The sequence below is a fragment of the Pongo pygmaeus genome, chromosome 8, assembly GCF_028885625.2.
Source record: "Pongo pygmaeus isolate AG05252 chromosome 8, NHGRI_mPonPyg2-v2.0_pri, whole genome shotgun sequence".
NCBI lineage: Eukaryota > Metazoa > Chordata > Mammalia > Primates > Hominidae > Pongo > Pongo pygmaeus.
Window position 1 is genome coordinate 119,999,375 of NC_072381.2, and position 16,393 is coordinate 120,015,767.

The 16,393-nt window shown below is 44.7% G+C and overlaps 1 protein-coding gene across 16 annotated transcripts in view; it reads right to left on the reverse strand.

The window, feature by feature from the left end:
* ABLIM1 (actin binding LIM protein 1) overlaps window positions 1–16,393 on the reverse strand; it is a 339,345-nt gene that overhangs the window by 175,495 nt on the left and 147,457 nt on the right. The gene's annotated exons all lie outside the window — the stretch shown is intronic.

Consider the following 16,393-nt stretch of genomic DNA (forward strand, 5'->3'; position numbering starts at 1 on the left):
TATGTGCTGGACAGTTTCTAGCCTGCTTTACCAGAGGGTCATTCCTGATCATAAATGGCAACTCATCTAACCTGTTGCGGGCCTATGATGAGCCTCCCATTATGTGCATAGTGTCTAATACACACAGTGCAGGCAGTAAATTTTTAAAAAATAAACTAGGAACAACATGGATCTCTCAACCTCAGTTTCCTTTCCCATAAAACAAAGGGGAATTGGCCCAGGGAATTTAGAGGGTCTTTTCAGACCTTAACATCACATGATGGGGCTTACAAGGATACTAAGAGAATACTAAAAGAATACTCTTAGTTTCCAGAGTGTGGCCTTCAGAGACTAGAAGTTATTGTGACTGCACAGCCCTGGGACTGGGATGTACAGCCTCCCCTCTACAAAGGCCCAGAGAGAAGGCAGTGAGGGGACACTTGTGGCTTTGAGCTCACCAAGAGTCTTCATTTAACTTGCAGTTTCTCCAGCTAGAGAATGCAGATAGGCAGTGTTTGCTACCAAATTCCTTTTTTGATGTGGGGCCTCATAAGGAGGAACATGGTGATATATAAAAACATACTCCTTAAGGAATGATATGAGCATTATATGGGACAAGAACATTGAACCTAAAATTAATCAACCAACACAAAGATGATTTTCTCTCCAAAGGTAAAACCAGGTTGAGCAGGGGGTAGATGTGGGCAGATACTGCTGAAACTCAGTTTAGAAAACACCTTACAACAAGGAGCTCGCTGTATACCACAATATAATAGTTCACTGTTTCTCTCAGACTTCAGCAGTGTTCTCATTTTGCCTGGCAAGAGTTTGAACAAGATAGTCCAAATAATCCATTACTAGCTAACTTCTGAGAAACAAGGTTCTTCTTGTGAGATTCTGACTAGGAGCAGGTGTAGTTTCAGGCTGAACACCTGATCTGTGTTCTCTGCAAGGGACCCTGGGAATGGCCACAAAGATACCAAGGTTGCAATTCACCTGCAATTCCTTATCTACCTCCTGGGATCTCTCTTGAAAACCTGTATTTACAACATAACTCAGTTATTATCTAAAAGAATTAAGGAGGGACATGCTCTCAAGGTCTGTAAACAATGACTGACTTTTAAAGTGATGTGTATGAAGGCCAAAAAACCTATCCCTTGCACATTAAAAAAAAAAAAGAAAGAAAAGTTTTCCTTGGCCGGGCACGGTGGCTCACACCTGTAATCCCAGCACTTTGGGAGGCCGAGGTGGGTGGATCACCTGAGGTCAGGAGTTCAAGACCAGCCTGGCCAACATGGTGAAACCCCGTTTCTACTAAAAATACAAAATTAGCCGGGCGTGATGGCAGGCGCCTGTAATCCCAGCTACTCAGGAGGCTGAGGCAGGAGAATCGCTTGAACCCAGGAGGCAGAGGTTGCAGTGAGCCGAGATCGCACCATTGCACTCCAGCCTGGGGGAGAAGAGCGAGACTTTGTCTCAAAAAAAAAAAAAAAAAAGTTTTCCTTAAAAATATCTGCTTTAAGTCCTTGTGTTTTTTAAATCAATTCCTGCTTCTTATAAGAAAGAAGACAAGTGGTATTTATTGGCATCTACTAAATGCCACACATAGTGCAGGGTGTTTACATAAGCCACTTTATTCTATCCTCACCACCCCTCTCTCTCAGTGAAGTGAGTAATACTGTTCCCATTTGACAGTTGACAGATAAGGAAACAGAGCCACAGAGCTGAACAACCTGCCCAAGAAGCAGAGGAAGCTGAAAGATCCACACCCAGGCCTTTCTGACTGCTAAGTTCATGCTCCTTCCATGTGGTTTGTATAAATCAGAAAATTGTTGTAAGTCAAAAATAATTATTTTTATAAGTATTATCATTATGCCTCTAATTTACATGGCAAGTTCAAGTGCCGTTCTAAAAGCAGCAGCTAGGGCTTGGCTTGTAAAGGGGACACACGTAGCAATAAGGTTTTTGATAACTGAGCATGGCACCCAGGTGGTAACACTCAAGGCAACTCTACGGATCCCCCAGATCAGAACCTTCTGTACCATGTATTAAAAATGCAGGTTCTTCAGCCCCAATGACTAGGAGTGGGAGTCAGGCATCTACCTTTTCAGTAAACTACTCAAGTGATTCTTACGCATACTCCAATTTAAGAGCTATTTCCCTTTAGAATTCAGACAATATGAATACGCCAGCTACAGAGAAGAGCTAGAATTTCAAAAGTAATTCAAAAGACCATCCTCTTCAGCAACAGTATGAGAACATAGTGGATCTCTTGACTACACAGGAGAATGCATTTTTGATAAGAAAATGCACTGCAGTTTCTCTTGACACTTGAATTTCTTATTGCTAAGCAAGGCAGTCATGCTGAGTAATGATGAGGGAAGGAAAATATCACTTCACTTCTTGGCTTTTCTCTGTGTCCGAATAAAGGAGCCACTGCCAATGCTGGCACCAGCTACCAAGGTCAGAACTGGGATCAGCGTCTGCATTTTGCAAGAGTTTCCCTTTGGAAATATACATTACACCACAAAGTCCCCCGTGCCCAGAGATGACTTGCTTTGCCTTCACCCAGAGACTAGACCGTGTTTACTTGCCTTTCCCTCACACAACAGCCTAGGCAGACACATCTCAGAACAACCTATTTGTAAAGAAATGGGCTTTTCTTACTAGAGAAGGACAGAATCCAAAGACCAAAAGATTCAGTTCTTATTTCATCCCAACTCAAGTCAGTGTCAAGAAAGGAATATCTCTCCTTTTCCAAAACGAATAAAGAGGTTGACTTTATAGAACTGTCTTTGACAGTCTGGTTATTACCAAATGTATGTTTGTTGACTCGATGCTACAATTTTGAAATATACTGAGTCATTTCCAGTACAGACATGACATTGATTCTGCACTCCCCTTATCTGCCAACTGGCTCTGCTGTAAATTTTTACTCGACTGTTCCATCTTTCAAGGCCCAAGCAGTCCCTACTTATTTTACTGATAGGGAAACTGAGGAGCAAAGATTTTACATTCCTTGCCCAAAGTCATCAGGAGTTACTGGCAGAGGCATACTTAGCATTCAGGCTCCCAGCACTTTCCACTGTACCAAGTAGTCAATGATTTACCCTGGAACTTGCGCAGACACAGTTCAAACCTTCCATGGCTCATCAATTTTGTTGCCTAAATAAGGATTGTACAATGAAAAACCAAAAGCATGGTTGCACACTCTCTGAACAGTGAGGAAATACCTACAAAGAGCCAAGAGTCTACCTGCCTGAAAAGGTAACGGGATTCCTCCACTGCAGAATACCCAGTTTGGAGGAATTCTCACTACTCAGCGAAAGCAGCCAATTGCATAGCTTACTGAGGAGTTTCACACTGTCTTTCAGAGTCAAGCAAAGCAGATCAGCCATGTCTCTGAACTCCAGTGCAGGACAGAAAGCAAAAATGCCATTTTTGATGTGTTACTTTTGGAATGTCTATTAACGATCTCAGGCAATGAGACTGGGGGAATGAGACCATTAAAGAAATCCCAGTAACCTTCAGTGCAGTCAAGCAGAGGCCATGGCAGGTCGTAAGAGGAAGTTCACAAAGCTAAGCAGAGTCCCTCTTTCCAAATCCAGAACTAGCCTCATCTTGCCCAAGCTACCTCTCTCTGGGGTACAGACTGTGGAACTAGACTGCCAGAAACAGAACATCTGGGAAAGCACATTTGAAATAAAAATCTCCGTAGCAGGTAAATATCACAAACCTGTGACAGAGTACTATTTTTTTTTGAGACAGAGTCTTGCTCTGTCACCCAGGCTGGAGTGCAGTGGTGTGATGTCAGCTCACTGCAACCTCTGCCTCCTGGGTTCAAGCAATTCCTCTGCCTCAGCCTCCCTAGTAGCTGGGACTATAGGCGCACACCACCATGCCCAGCTAAATTTTGTATTTTTAGTAGAGACGGAGTTTCCCCACATTGGCCAGGAAGGTCTCAATCTCTTGACCTTGTGATCTGCCCGCCGTGGCCTCCCAAAGTGCTGAGATTACAGGCGTAAGCCACCGCGCCCGGCCCAGAGTACTCTTAGTTACAGCTTGCTCTGGGTCATCTGAAATACTCAGTATCTCGCAGGTAACATATACATTCTCCCTCTCAAGCCCCCTTCCTTCCCCATTGCACCATCACTCCCTAACCCATAAGCATTTGGAACAACACAGTGCTTGATGGCTTCCAAAGCCCTTTCCTCTTCTCGATCTCATTTCACTCTCACAGGAGTTCTCAGGTAGGAAGAACAGGTACCGTCAACCCCTCCTTAGAAATAGACAAACTGAGGCTCAAAGGAACGAAGTGACTCACCCAAGGTGGTGCAGCCAAGAAATAAAGAGTTGGCGGTCACCTAGTGCAGTGACTTCTAATCCAGACCTCTTTATACCAGAATAATCCTCTAATTACCAGTGCTTGAAGCTTGATTCTGCCCTCTCTTTCATTTCCCACCAAATTTTGTCCACCTTCACATCCCCTGTGCCTCAATCCCTTTTCTCACCCCGTGAGCCCGGGCCCTCAACTCCTTTTTCTCGGATTACTGGAAATTTCCGACGCCTTTGCCCCCCTTTTTTTTTCGAGACTGTTTCGCTCTGTCGCCAGGCTGGAATGCAGTGGTACGATCTTGGCTCACCGCAATCTCTGCCTTCTGGGTTCAAATGATTCCCCTGCCTCAGCCTCCCAAGTAGCTGGGACTACAGGCGCGCACCACCACGCTCAGCTAATTTTTTTATTTCAGTAGAGATGGGGTTTCACCATGTTGGCCAGGATGGTCTCCATCTCCTGACCTCGTGATCCACCCGGCTCTGCCTCCCAAAGTGCTGGGATTACAGGCATGAGCCACCGCACCGGCCCCTGGCGTTTTTCTCTAGATGCAACCAGCAAAGTGTATTCTACCCAAGGAGGTGCAGCCTAACTCCCCACTCCTTAAGTATGGGCTGTACATAGTGATCTCCTCCCAAAGAGTACAATGTGGATAGGAAGAAAAAAATGACGAACTTTACAATAGAGAAATCTGACAGACAATACCCCAGCCACGTGAGCAAGGTAAACATCAACAGTGATAAGTAATGTTGACAGAATGTACCTTTGATAGGATGTGATGAAAATGGGCACTTTGCCTCTGTGGTCTTCCTCCCAAAAACAAAACAAAACAAAACCCATAATCCCTATGAAATCATGAGAAAAATCCCAAATGGAGGGACATTCTACAAAACAAAAACACCTGACAAGTACTCTTCAAAATTGTAAAGATCATAAAAAACAAAGAACTTCTGAGAAATGATCACAGCCAAGAGGAGCCTACGGAGATGTGATGACTAAACGTGATGTGGGATCCTGGATGGGATCCCAGAACAGAGAAAGAACATTAGGTAAAAACTACGGAAATCTGAATAGTGTGGACTTTAGTTCATAACAGTGTGCCAATACGGTCCAGTAATTATAACAAGTGTGTTATACCAACGCAAAATGTTACTAACGGGGAAACCAAGTGTTGAGTATATAGGAAATACCTGTATTATCTTCTCAATTTTTTTTATTCATCTAAAATGATTTTAAGAAAATAAAGCTTATAGGCTGGGCACCTTGGCTTATGCCTGTAATCCCAGAACTCTGGGAGGCCGAGGTGCGTGGATCATTTGAGGTCAGGAGTTCAAGACCAGCCTGGCCAACATAGTAAAACCCCATCTCTATTAAAAATACAAAAATTAGCTGGGCATGGTGGCATGTGCTTGTAGTCCCAGCTACTTGGGAGGCTGAGGCAGGAGAATTGTTTGAACCCAGGAGGTGGAGGTTGCAGTGAGGCAAGATCGTGCCATTGCACTCCAGCCTGGGAGACAAGGGCAAAAGTCTGTCACCAAAAAAATAAATAAATAAATAAGACGGCAGGGTGCAGTGGCTCACGCCTGTAATCCCAGCAATTTGGGAGGCCGAGGCGGGCGGATCACCTGAGGTTGGGAGTTCGTGACCAGCCTGACCAACATAGAGAAACCCTGTCTCACTAAAAATACAAAATTAGCTGGGCATGGTGGTGGATGCCTGTAATCCCGGCTACTCGGGAGGCTGAGGCAGAAGAATCGCTTGAACCTGGGAGGCGGAGGTTGTGGTGAGCTGAGATCGTGCCATTGCACTCCAGCCTGGGCAACAAGAGCGAAACTCTGTCTCAAAAAATAAATAAATAAATAAATAAACAAACAAATAAACAAACAAAATAAAGCTGATTTTAAAAAGAAAAACAAAGGCCGGGCACGGTGGCTCACACCTGTAATCCCAGCACTTTGGGTGGCCAAGGCGGGTGGATCAACTGAGGTCAGGAGTTCCAGACAAGCCTAGTCAACATGGCAAAACCCTGGTCTCTACTAAAAATGCAAAAATTAGCTGGGCGTGCTGGCAGGTGCCTGTTATCCCTGCTACTTGGGAGGCTGAGACAGGAGAATTGCTTGAACACGGGAGGTGGAGGGTGCAGTGAGCCGAGATCGTGCCACTGCACTCTAGCCTGGGTGACTCCACCTCAAAAAAAAAAAAAAAAAAAAAAGTTCCAAATAGCTCTCTCAGTCCCAAATCAGCCAGCCTAAAGTTCTCTACCTAACTTCAGAGATCTTCAATAACATGGCTCATGTCAGCTTTTCAGGAGTTTAAGAAAGAACCACCTCTGCTTATCCCTGTGCTAAGTGATGTGATCGCAGACAGTCTGACTCTGGAGACCAAGCACTAAAATACTCTACTATTTATTTGTATTAATTTATAAATCTCCCTTGAGCGAGGCCTTCTGACCACTCTCTGGTCTAGCATCTTCATTCTCGCCAGTGCCTTCACTCCCACTGTAACCTCACCTGCTGTGGTTTCTCTTCTCCCCATCTGTTCACATCCAACTTGACCCACGCGGCATAGCCCAGGTCCCGGTGCTTCTCTGAAGCTTTCATGCTGCCTTAGATTGAGAAAATATTTCCTTCTCCTCCATGTCCTCCAGCACTGAATGGCTGTACTGTCACCAATGTTTCTCTTGGTTTGCGTTTCTTTTGCTTTTATTTCACAATCCTGGCCCTACAAAACTGCAAGCTCGATGGTCAATTCCTCCAAATGTCTGAAATAGTTCTGATATTGATTTCAAATATCAAATAGCCTGAGCTGTCATCTCCGTACTTCTCAGTTCAATGTTTGGATTAGGGAAAATAGGGTTACCCCTAATAACGCTGTAGGGACATCTCCCATGTGAAGGTCCAGGGTCCTGAACTTCTGACATTTGCAATAAATCACTCCAGAACACTACTATATTATTATAACAAGTAAAATGTACTGAATACTTAATGATGTTCCAGGCACTATAACAATTAATTGCTACTCACAATCAAAATAACTGCGTCACGATTGCCGTACAGGGGACTGTTACACAATTCCTGTTTTGCAGAGGAGGAAACCAAGGCTAAGAAGAGTTAAAAACCTTGTCCAAGAAGATACAGCTAAGAAGAAACAGTCTTACTTTGGCCACATTTGGAAGCACTGTGTAAGGGATTTCCACAGGAAAAGATTATCTAGCATAGAAGGAAACTAAGCTAGTCTAATGTCCTCACTAAGCCCTGGGTGCATAGCTCAGAATTGGGGAATGCCCAGCTGCGTCATCATTCCAAAAGCAACACCTGCTAGTCAATACACAGATGAGGAACAATGCTTGAAGTACAAACAGAAATTCTTCCAGGCTGCAGCCATTTATGGAAGAAGAACATATACAGAATCGGGGTGAGATAGCAAGGAAACACGACCCACCATTGGGAGGACCCTCTCGGCCACCTCCAGCCTGAGCCGAGGCCTGGATTGGAAATCTCTCTCTGGTGAGACTGGTCTGGATTTGCAATCCTAAGATGCTCCTCTGTATGGTAAGGTTGATTTCTGCTTAAAGACAGGAGTCCTATTCTCATGGCAGTCTACGTTTGAGAAAGACTGCTTCATTACCTAGAATATTTTCTCTGCTTCTACCCTATTGGTTCCCACTGAATTGTAAACACATATCACAGAGATGTGCGTTCTCCTGCCTCCTACTCCCTTTCTTTGTGCTAGACCATCACTAGTATAGAGCCCAGAAAACAAGAAACTCAACAGTTTAAATAAACGCATAGAGTGCTTAATTTGCAGTTTACCTAAAGGCCCATTTCATGCTGTGGCAAGTGGTAGTTACTTGAAGCTACATACACAGTCACCCTGTCATTAGTTGTCCAAAATGATCCTTCTCTTAAATTGGCTTCCACGACCTCATTTTCTTATACCATGTGAGTTCGGTAAACAGAATTATTAGTTGGCACAAACACTCCCGGGGGATGGGCAGTACAATGGTGGGCTTCCCTGCCACTTGTGGCTTTCACCAGTTAAGATACCCTGATACTGGCCGGGCGCGGTGGCTCATGTCTGTAATCCCAGCACTTTGGGAGACCCAGGCAGGCAGATCATGAGGTCAGGAGTTACAGACCAGCCTGGCCAACATGGTGAAACCCTGTCTCTACTAAAAACACAAAAAATTAGCCAGGTGTGATGGCACGCACCTGTAATTCCAGCTACTCAGGAGGCTGGGGCAGAAGAACCACTTGAACCTGGGAGGCGGAGGTTGCAGTGAGCTGAGATCATGCCACCACACTCCAGCCTGGGGACAGAGCAAGACTCCGTCTCAAAAAAAAAAAAAAAAAATAGATACCCTGATACTTGGCTGGGCATGGTGGCTCATGCCTGTAATCCCAACATTTTGGAAGGCCAAGGTGGGCAGATCACCTGATGTTGGGAGTTCGAGACCATCCTGGCCAACATGGCGAAACCCTGTCTCTACTAAAAATACAAAAGTTAGCCAGGCATGATGGCAGGTGCCTGTAATCCCAGCTACTTGAGAGGCTGAGGCAGGAGAATCTCTTGAACCCAGGAGGCAGAGGTTGCAGTGAGCTGACATCACACCACTACACACCAGCCTGGGTGACAGGTGAGACTCTGCCTAGAAAAAAAAAAAAAAAATACTCTGATACTTCTGATACTTGATTTGCCTTTTCCGTGGCTACGTGATAGGTCCTTGCTATTCCTCCAAACATAAAAGACGCTGTCAGCAACCGTCAGCTGGACTCCTGATTATAGAAACAGCCTCTGCTCAAATCCAGTTAATCTGATTCCCCCAACGCAAAGAGGTACTAGGATTATCATAATTCAGCCAGGAAATTTCCTCCTTATAAATCACTTGGCACACTTGCCCTGATGTGCTGCACCTGCCTTCTCTATGTGAAGGTTAAGCTCAGAAAGGGATTTTAAAATCGGCTTGGTGCCTTTTCCTCCTCCTCCTAAAAACATGACTCCTTTGACACACCTTTTGATTGAGATGACTCACTGAAATGACACCCTTCTTTGACCTCTCCTAGCCTTTCTCTGACCATGTTCAACCATTTGTATACAACTCCCACCTCTTCTCTCTAATTGTAATTAGAAGGGACCTCCGATTAGGGGACTGGATTCCCAGTCCTGCCTTTCCTGACACATGCCTCAGCCTCCCTGAGACTGTAAAAAGGGCCAAGAATACATGCCCAACCTTCCAGGGTGGTAGCGGAGAGAGTGTGAGGCCATATCCTCCTAGGAGTCTGCTATGGTTTCAATGTCCCCTCCAAAATCACGTTGAAATTTCATTGCCATTGTAAACATTAAGAGGGGGACCTTTAAGAGGTGATTCAGTCACAAACGCTCTGCCCTCATGAACGGATTAATGCCGTCACAGCAGGAGTGAGTGAATTATCACAGGAGCAGGTTGCTGATAAAAGGATGAAGTTCAGCCCCTATCCTCGCTCTCACACCCTAGTTTGCCCTTCTGCCTCCACCATGGGATAACGCAACAAGAAAGCCCTTGCCAGATACAAATGTCTTGACCTTGGACTTCCCAGCCTCAGGAACCATAAGAAATAAATTCTATTTCTTTATAAATTACCCAATCTCTGATATTCTGTTCTAGCAACACAAAATGGACTAAGACAGAGCCCCCACAGCCTCAGCCTGGCACACAGATGCCCATGTCAGCTGAATGTCAGGAAAGACTGTCACTAACCTGTATGAGCAGGAATTTGTGAAGCATTACAAAAATCCCTTCTGAAATTTGATTGAACCTTTTAAGGTCACCCAGGGATCTCAAACTATCCCTGCACCAGCAATTCTACTTAGAAATGAATCCAGTCTAACAAATGGGCATTGGCTTCAGTCTAAATTCTGCTGGCAGAACATCATATCTTTATGGACAACAAGAGAGCCACATCCATCCTGATTCTGAGAGTAGGAGGGATTGTGGTCCCATCTGAGCCATTTACAGAAATACAAGTTAAGAGAGAGGGTCAAAGTCTATTATCACGTGGCCTAGGGTCTTGAGACAGGGTTTAGTTTAAGCATGGTACCACCATTACCTTCTACCCTCTAATTCCAAATCCGGACACCTCAGAGGAATTTGAAAACCAAAAACCAAAAAGCAAAGAACTAAGATATTGATTGAGGTATCTCTTTGCAGCACAAATCTGTCTGTCTCCAGCACAGGAAGTCTCCCAGCTGTCCTTGCCTTTTCTTTCTGGCTGCTTCTACTTCCAGGACATACTCAGAATCATTAAGTACTTCAAACAGCATTTCAAACAAACTAATGAAAAAAGCTAATACATGTGTGGCACTTCACAATTTACAAAAGGTATTCAAAGATAATAACTCCTGTGATCCCATCAACCCCAATTATACTGATTCTTCAGATATAGAAATTGGACTTCGAAAATCTTAAGGGGGTTTCTGGGGAGAAGAAAATAAAATTTTAAGGGATTCACCCCTGCAGTGGAGAGCTCTAACCTGCTTGGGAGAGCCGGCTATGCCCAGCCCTTCCCAACTACATGGTTGACTTCACCTTGGCAGCTTGAAATTGGCTGCAGTGGAAGCATTTACACCATGGAAATTGGCAAACTTTACAGATCAGGGCCTTCCTCTTCCTGCCCTCTGGAGAGCTGGTTGTTAAACATTTACCTGCACACCATTGTGCCCAAGGTTATACTGCTTCCAAATTGCAGAGTGAAGCTTTTCATTCAAGTGCTTATAAATTTCAGAAACAAGAATGTGAACCCTTTCTGAAAAGGCACTCTTGCTCTTGCACTGTGAATAAAGACACAAACCTGCCCTCACCTGGGTCTCTCCAGTGTCTGCACACCCATTGGGAGATGAAAGCATGAGACCTGTGTTCACAGCATCCAACTTGCAATGTCAGACATTCTAGAATGCTACACATTCTAGAACTACTCTCTAGACACCTAGGCTCCTGACTCCTCCTAGACCTGAACTTCAGGCTCGTTCAAGCTCTCTTATGACCTAATTTTGCTAGGTGTAACCTCTGCAAGAAAATGCAAGCACATATAATCTGTCACCTTGCTAGGTATTCTTCTGTTCATCCAGGTGACAAGGGAGCATAACCCTGGTGGTTGATCATTCTCTTATTTACCTTCAGAATGGCCTCTGCTTGAGTGGAGAAGAAAAGATTATCTCCCAAAGTTTAACAAACCACTTAGTGAAGACTATGGCTTGAAAAGAAAAAATATGTTAAAGTCCAACATGGGACTGGGAGGAGAAGAGAGAGGAAGAAAAAATTTTTAAATCCCTACATGGAACTCCTAAATGTAACCTTCCAACACTTGGAAAATAGGCCAGGCGCGGTGGCTTACACCTGTACTCCCAGCACTTTGGGAGGTCAAGGCAGGTGGATCACCTGAGGTCAGGAGTTCCAGGCCAGCCTGGCCAACATGGCAAAACCCAGTCTCTACTAAAAATACAAAAATTAGCCAGGTGTGGTGGCACACACCAGTAATCCCAGCTACTGGGGAGGCTGAGACAGGAGAACCACTTGAACCCGAGAGGCAGAGGTTGCAGTGGGCTGAGATTGCACACCCTACACCTTATTAATGCATGCCATCCTCACCACTAAAGTATTAGACATGTTTTTCACCAACATATCCCCACCCCAGCAAATGTCCTCAATATCATTACATCTCTGCTACCTTTTTAGGAAAGAGCCCATAAAAAGACAGATATAAAAAAATCTGAACGAGATGCCATCAGACCAGTGCCCCACTCACATGGGAGTTTTCACAAACACAACTTGCCTAGAGGAATGTCAACACCAGTGTCAGCACCAGAGATTTGCCGGAAAATTAGAAACATTAGGATATCCCTATAAGTAATTGATCCCTCACTAAAGTAAGGTGCTAGGAGGGGTTCAGGGCACAGCTATGAAAAACACAAGTGTGGTCTGGGCGTGGTGGCTCACGTCTGTAATCCCAGCACTTTGGGAGGCCGAGGTGGGCAGATCACCTGAGGTTGGGACAAGACCAGTCTGACCAACATGGAGAAACCCCATCTCTACTAAAAATACAAATTTAGCCAGGCATGGTGGTGCGCACCTGTAATCCCAGCTACTTGGGAGGCTGAGACAGGAGAATCGCTTGAACCTGGGAGGCAGAGATTGCAGTGAGTCATGATCACGCCATTGTACTCCAGTCTGGGCAACAAGAGCAAAACTCTGTCTCAAAAAAAAAAAAAAAAGAAAGAAAGAAAAACACGAGTGTGTATCTTCAAATAGTGTGGACTGTCAACTCATTTGTTCAATCCCTTTGCCATGCAACAACCAGAATGATCTTTTAAGTGCATAATATAAACAGATCATTCCATTAATCCTTCTTTCACTGCCCTATGGAAGATGCGCTCTGGCCCCACCACCTCTTCCAGCCTCTTCTCACACTCTTTCCACATCCTCCCAAGCTCTGGCTCTTGCTGCTTCAAGATCTCCAGGCATGCTTTTGCCTGCCCAGAAGGCTCTTCCCCAGCTGTTTGCCAGCCCAGCTCCCTCTCCTCCTTCTGGTCGCACCCTCAAGCTTCTAGGTCACCTCCTCTGAGACTTCTCCCTGAACTACCTCGTTAAAGGCAGTCTCCCTCCGACCCCCATGTCAGTTTCCTCTCTTTATATTTACCACAGTCTAAACATTCTATTTGTTTTTTCTTTTCCATCTTCTCCATTACAAGGTAACTGCCATTGTATTACCAGGGTCTGGCACAGTTGTATGCACAAAGTCAGCACTCTAAATGCATGTTCAATATGTTCATGTTTTCAATACCAGCCTGGCTTTCTGTCTCTTTTCCAGAGCAACAGTCTTTGGGTGAAACTGAAAGTCAGAAAAATACCTTGGGTTCACCAACAGTATCTACTATCGGTTAGGTAATTTGAATGATGTCAATACCACTCAACCGATGACAAAAGATAAAAGACTCATTTAAGTCTCTGACTCAGAAAAAAAAAAAACAAAAAACAGCTGAAGGAAGGAGCTGATGGACCAGTCTCAAACCAACCCTGGCTAAGCTCTCTGAATGAGAACCACACAACAAAGCACAATTTCCAGCTGACCTGACCTGCAGGGAGGAGTTTGGGTGGCCCCAGAGCCTTGGAAAAGCTAAGTGGCATGTCCCCAGAACAGGACATGATGAGTAGTGTTCTACTCATATTTATTTATTTATTTTCAAAGTTTAGGCTAAGTGTGGGTGGTGGCTCCCACGTGTAATCCCAGCATTTTGGAGTACAAGGCAGTAGGATCGCTTGAGCTGAGGAGTTTGAGACCAGCTTGGGCGACATAGCAAGACCCTGTCTCTATAAGAAAAAAAAAAGTTTAAAAAACCCAAAGAAACAAATATGCTTATAATGCGTGATGGTAATTGCCTGCCCCACTCCTCCCAACCCCTATAACCAACAGCCAGCAGGGACTGCTGCAGAGCAGGTGGGCAGCTTCCTCCAGTGGGTGTTCTGAGTACACATGGCTTCCAGCCTCAGACACTTTACAACTGTTCATATGATGCCAGCACGTTCCTGCATCAAAGCATCATTAGCCACCTCATTTCATTCCACAACAAAAAGAGCAGTCTCATCAGCTTGCTTGCCCAAAGGGTCTGGGCACTGAAAACCCAACAGGTCCAGTTCCTTGGTGAATTTCTATCACTGAACAGTAGAGCTTACTGGCCACAGGAAGCCACTGATGTGGTCCTGGAGTACTGTGGCATGACAAAGGTGACAAAGCGTTGTTCTACTTAGGCAAGCTGGAAGACATTGTCCAGTGGAAAGGGGTGGACCCTCCTGGGTTCCTCGACTCACCTATCTCAGCTCTACTTACTTTCCGGGATCCTCAAACTAATCTGTTACTAAACTCCATCTCATTGGACACATTGCCCTGACTTTACCCAGTCGAAATGAATGACAGTAGTAACAGAAGGAATAGCAATTACTGAGCTAGGTGCCAGGAGGCGATGGGTGACCAGGCATTGTTTTAAATGCTTTATGTGGATTAATTGATTCAATTTTCAAAATAACCCTATTAATTGGTACTATTATCGTCCTTATTTTCTGATGAGGAAACTGAGGCAACAGGAGGTTAAGTGACTTGCCCAAGGTGGCACAATTAGTAAACAGGTGAGCTGGATTTGAACCCATGAAGACTGGTTGCCAAGCTCCCATTCACAATTAGTAAACAGGTGAGCTGGATTTGAACCCATGAAGACTGGTTGCCAAGCTCCCATTCACAATTAGTAAACAGGCGAGCTGGATTCGAACCCATGAAGACTGGTTGCCAAGCTCCCATACACAATTAGTAAACTGGCGATCTGGATTCGAACCCATGAAGACTGGTTGCAAAGCTCCCATTTATAAACACGACTTACTTTTTAGGCAAACCTATAAAATCCTGAAGCTTTAGGGAATAACTTTACAAAGCCACCAAGGCAACTGAAGGACAGCTGTACCACAAGGGGCAAGTGAGAAAGAGAAGGATATATACTATAGGAAAGGGTGTTCAGCCTCTGAAAATCCTAGCCGAAGGCAGTTGAACATTGTCTCTCCTTCTGGTTACAAATTTAGTTCTTCTCACTATCTACCTTTTTTTTTTTTTTTTTTTTTTTTGAGATGGAGTTTTGCTCTTGTTGCCCAGGCTGGAGTGCCATGGCGTGATCTTGGCTCACTGCAACCTCTGCCTCCCGTGTTCAAGTGATTCTCCTGCCTCAGTCTCCAAAGTAGCTGGGATTACAGGTGCGTGCCAACACGTCTGGCTAATTTTTTTTGTATTTTTAGTAGAGACGGGGTTTCGCCACACTGGCCAGGCTGGTCTCGAACTCTTGATCTCAGGTGATCCACCCGCCTTGCCCTCCCAAAGTGCTAGGATTATAGGCATGAGCCACTGTGCCCAGCGTCTCACCACCTACTTCTTAGTCCTACTTTTATCTGCAAGGGACCTCAGGCCATTCCTTTGGCTCTGGGCTGTGCTCCTACACTGATGCTTAAAGAAACTCCACAGACCAGCTGACTTTCATTAACATTCATTGAGCACATGGCACAGGCCACGTTTGAAGTTTTCGCACACTATTTCATTTAAATTAACCCTAACAATAAAGATATAGAGTGGGAAGTATGGGTTTTTTACCCCATGTTTATTTATTTATTATCAAAGTTTAGGCTAAGTGTGGGCAGTGGCTCACATGTGTAATCCCAGAATTTTGGGAGTACAAGGCAGTAGGATCGCTTGAGCTCAGGAGTTTGAGACCAGCTTGGGTGACATAGCAAGACCCTGTCTCTATAAGAAAAAAAAAGTTTAAAAAACCCAAAGAAACAAATATGCTTATAATGCGTGATGGTGATTGCCTGTCCCACTCCTCCAAACCCCTATAGGCAAATGTGCTCAACTTTTGGTGTTTTTTTCTTAACACTACGCTTATATCAACTCAGCCATTAGCTACTGACATCCTGTTTCTGCAGGTGAAGATTTGGCTCTTACCGATAGGCCTACACCACAAATTTTGGTTAAACCCATGGTCAGTGTTTACTCTTTAAGAATATAATTATTGCTCTGCTAGACTCTGTAGTGCTTCTTATGAATAGTTTCCCTTTCTTGTACAATGGTTTTTGTTCTCTTAGATTTAATCGTTTCCCTTTCTCCCACTTGCCTAGCTACTGATGAATAATCCATCATGTTTTCTACCTATTTTGTTGTGATCTACTAATAATTCTTTCCAATGCTCAAACTCACCAGATAACTTATTAAACCTCCTGATGTGGAGAGAAAATTGGGTGTTCTCAGTATTGTTTTAACTGAAAAAAACCCTGACTCTGAGACAGGTTAGGAGCTTGGCTCTATGTCCTCCGGGAAGTTGTAGAAACGTGATTTGCCCACTACCAACTGCAGCGCCAGCTCCCTGGAGGCACACTGCCCCTGGGTAAAGATGTGCAGGCTGTGGCTGCACAACTCCAGAGGGTGCTGCCCCCAACTCAGATGAAAGCAGTGCCCTGGAGCGGCAAGGCGCAGGCCCTGTCAACAAGGTGCCTTCCAATCTCGTCTCCAATGCTGC